The following is a 4,642-nucleotide window of genomic DNA, read 5'->3' as shown; positions in this document are numbered from 1 at the left end:
AAAAGACTGTGAATTCCACCCCCACCCCAGGTATGAAAGTCTTTGGTGCTATACAGGAAGTCCTTGCTTCATGACTACTACTTCAGTGACAATGGCATTGAAGGAATAGTAGTTACAATTGATCCGCCAAGTTGTGGCCATCGCAATACCTCTGCAGCCACATAATTGTGCTTTGGAAGCTCAGTGATCACTCCACACTTCTGGCTGTCCGTTTCAAGAAGTCATGTGATCATAATTTTCAGCTTGTTGACTTCAAACAAGCAAAATCAATGGGGAAGCCAGCAGGAAGTCTGACAGTCACATTTGTGTTTCAGGCACTCAGCAACCGGCTCACAGTTCTGACCATTGCAGCATCCCATTGTCATGGGATTTTTTTTTTTTTGCAAAGCCAATGGGGAACCCAGCAGGAAATTGGAAGTTATGGTCACATAAGGTCCTTTGTTAATAACCACGCAGTCCTCACTTAACAACAGGAACTGGGACTACCATAATAGGCAATCCTAAGTGGCATACTCACATGATTTTCAACTTATGAGTGAGTTGCTTAACAATGGTTTCTGTTCCTAGTTAGCATCATTAAGTGAGGACCACATGTATTCTGTTGTGCTTCACAGTGGCCGGTATAATATATTTTAGATAGAGGTTACCTTTGGCTCTTGGGATAAGGAAATCTCCACAGACAGTTGGTGCTAACAACCTTGAATGTGAACATTACACTTGTTCTTTCCAAAACAAATTTTCTCTATAATATTTTCCAAAGTTTAAGGAAGCCCAAGAACCTGCAAAATATTCTTTTCTGTTACCAGATATTTAGGATTATTGAAAAAGAGAATTCACAGAAAAACCATCTATAGGTAGATCAATTGTCTGTAGCTAAATCTTAAAATTCCAAAGACTCCTCAGCTAAATTGTCTACAATCCACATAGGGTTTTTGATCAACAGTAACAATCTTGCAGAGGGTCCATTTAAAATATCCTTTTCTTCTAAACTAGCAGCTTAAATGTGGATTTTGGGGGATAATTTTATAACCCTTCACACATCTTCCTATTTTTCCCTTTTTCTGTGGTAAAAAAACTTCCAGCTATTAGAGCAGTGTCTTTCAAACTCAGCAACTCTTATGATGTGTGGACTTCAATTCTCAAAATTCCCCAGCGAGTCATGCTGGTTGGGGAATTCTGGGAATTGAAGTCCAAGCATCTAAAGAGTTGCTGAGTTTGAAAAATACTGTGTAGACAGGTGGTTATCAACCCACCACACTTATCATTTTGTCCTTACTCTTTAATATGTTTTCCATTTTCCACTCATTTTTGAAATATGGGACTTGAAAAAGTAGACACTATTCTAGAGGGTGATCACAGTAATTGGGGAGAAAAAACCCATGCCCCTAATGCAGACTTATTTTCAGATTATTTTCGGATCATCTCAAGCAGGGAATTTAATTTTTTCACAGCAGACATACACTGGCTCGGTACGTTTAATTCTTCCTCGAATGTTGGACAGCCTTTTTAATTCCTCTGTCAAGTTGCTCCTCAAAAAAGGCCGGGTTTGCATTGTGTTCATGCAATACACAATTGGTCATGCACCACTGCAGTCCATAGATGGCTCTGGATCCAGCAGATTCACCTCAATTTTATTTGGGGGGGGGGGGAGGAAGTGGGAGTGTATTCGTTTCTAATTTTGCTCCAGGAAATTGCTAATAAAGCTGTTGTTTTCTTTCTGAAACACATTTTGGTCCATATATTTCTCCTGCCTCCTTTTTCCTGGCTATGGCTTCCTCCATAAAAATTCAGTTAGCTCTTTCTGTATTATTTGGAAAGTATTACTCTCCTTCACTAAACCTGCTGTCATTGCAAAATACTAGCATGCTCAAAGTGATGTGGAAAAGTAAAAAATGTGGTAGCCTAACTTTTTCACCTGCCCTAGATTTAAATTGAGGATTTCCAGTACTTATAAACCTTATCAGCTCTCAAAGATAAGTGAACCTTTTAAGAAGCCATCTTAAGCGTTCTTCATATTAACGCTTTCCCTTTAATAAAGCTTTCCAACCCTGAATGCGGATTACTCACAAGTTCTTCCTTGATCCATGTTAAATTTTATTTTTAGACATGTTTCCTTGGGAGATTTTCCCAGTTTATTTCGGGGTTGCAGGACCTAGTTTGATTTTGGTTTCTTTTGTCTTGCTCCAATAAGCAATTCTCCGTTTGGATTCTTGAAGATCTTACACAGATCCTGTCCTGACTGGCTTCATTTATGAGTTATTAGCAAGAAGTTGGACTTTATTTTCAATTCCACCCCTTGGCCTCCATTCCACACGTTTTCAAAATAGCTCACAGGAACACCCTAAAATTTCTTTTTTCTTTTTACATCCCTTATTTGTTTAACTTTAGCACTTTTCTTTCATCCTCATCTAGTCAAAATCTGGCTTCTGAAGGAGGCCTTAGTTTCTATCATAATTCCCTTGATGTGGCTTATTAACCAAGCTAATAACGTGTTCTTAATTGTATCTTTCCAATGGAATACAGCATATGCTTACTAAGACATGCTTTTCATTGGGCTCCTTACCTGTACATTTGCTTTTTCTTGTCTCGATAAAACTTAACTTTTCTCACAATTAAATTTAATTTTGTTACATGGGCCCAGAATTCAAGACTATGAAGATCCATCTGGTTCCTGTGCCTATATTTGGGGTGTTGGCTATTGCTGCCAGCTTGGTGTCATCTGCAAATCTGATGTGTTCTCCTTATATCCTATCTAATTGTTTATGAAGATGTTGAAATGTACTGGGCCTAAGACAGAAGGTCTCTAAAGCTGGATCACAAAGCTATGTTGGAGAGAGGGGTTACATTTGGCACAGAGACGACACCTGAGAGGAAGCAGCTTTGGATACTGTGGCATACTGTACATCTGGCTTTCTCTGCTTGCTGCCCATCAGCTGTGGGAGATGTATTCCAGCCAAGATGGAAAGGCTGAGATGCAAGAAGTTCATACTTGGGGTATATTTACAGAGCCAGGAAGAGAAGATAAAGGGGCTGTTGCTGTTGAAGGTTGGCTTCAGCATGAACCTCTACTACTGAAATGAAAGACTGACCTTGGCCCATCTTGCTAAGTAATATATTAAACTACAGCACTACTGAATTAAATTTGCAATGATTATATAAGAATGTACAATTGAATACTTTTGCACTCATATCCCTTGCACAATCTGCAAGATGTGGATTCATTTGTAAGAAAAAAGGTGATGAGGCAAAGCACTTAATAATTTGTAATATAATTCAAATTAAGCTATGAGGTAACACAGAACAGCAAAACTCCTAAACAAACCATAAGAATAAAGGAGAGAGTAAAATGTTCCTTTTATATAACAGCAGTAAAACAATAGTAAAACTCATGTTAACTGCGTTTACTATTTACTGACTATTTATGGAAAGTACAGTAAAATGTTTCAGAAATTTATATACCTTGGAATATTTGAGTTGATACAGTCCTTGCTCACGTTAACACATACTATTTGAGATGGCAATGAAGTGTAAGTATCCAGAAACCTGCCTTTTTAGGTTTAATTACAACAGTAATCAATATTGAAGTAGTTTCTTATACCTTGATAAACTTTGGAGCACTTCATCCACAGCTGAACTGATTTTGCTGATTACTAAAACATGTTAGCCATGCTGTATAAGGTTCCTCTCCCATGTAGATTCTTACATAGTTTTGGTTATTTCCATTTGTTCCTAAGGATTTTTCCCACTCCGTACATTTCTAAATTTTCTTCTTTGTGAGAGGTTGAATCTTGGTGAATCATGATTAATCCTTTGATGTCGGTAGAGATTTCCACTGTCAATAAAACTCTTTCCACACTACAGGAATATACAGTATTTTTCAGAGTATAAGATGCACCGGAGTATAAGACGCACCTACCTTTTTTGGTTGTTTTTTTTTAAGTTTTTTTTTATTTTTTAGACAAACACACATACAAACATACAATGTATTTTCTTTGAACAGAGTATTTGGCTGGTTCACAAATTTAAACAGTGTTTAGTCATTTCAATTAAATTTACAATTTCTATGTTTCCTTTTTGCCATATTTATTCCTCATCTATTTTTTTAAAACAGCCAATATTACCCTTCATTCTCATCTCTAATCTTAATCAAATTCAATTTTTCCCCTCTATTCTATATTATACCCCTTCCCATTGTCATCTATTTTTATATCCATCCTCACATTGGTTAATTATTTAATATTACAATTGTTTAATACAAATTCAACATTTTTATATAAATCAATTAGTTATAACTATCTTTTTGTATATTAATCAATATGAACATGAATATTCCAATTATTTCCATGCAATCCAATTTCTTACAAATCAATTAATTATATTTACCAATAATAATAAACCAAATAATTTTCCCCATATATTCCTCCAAACGACAACTTAACCATTTCTGCTTTCAACACAATATACAATTAATAATATTATCTCAATTATTACAATTCCCTAGTTAAATAGAGCTTTTTTTTCTTTTTTTATTAAAAAGTTTACAAAAAGGAGAAAATTTCCCCCCCCGTTCCCCCCACCCTTTACCCCCCTTCATTCCACCCTCCCCCCCCCGACTTCCCAGAGCAAAATACAAGGTATTTCA

This window comes from Pituophis catenifer, unplaced genomic scaffold (assembly GCF_029215685.1).
Source record: "Pituophis catenifer annectens isolate HBS135680 unplaced genomic scaffold, rPitCat1.0.hap2 SCAF_3, whole genome shotgun sequence".
Taxonomy (NCBI): domain Eukaryota; kingdom Metazoa; phylum Chordata; class Lepidosauria; order Squamata; family Colubridae; genus Pituophis; species Pituophis catenifer.
Note: the sequence above shows the minus strand (reverse complement) of the source record.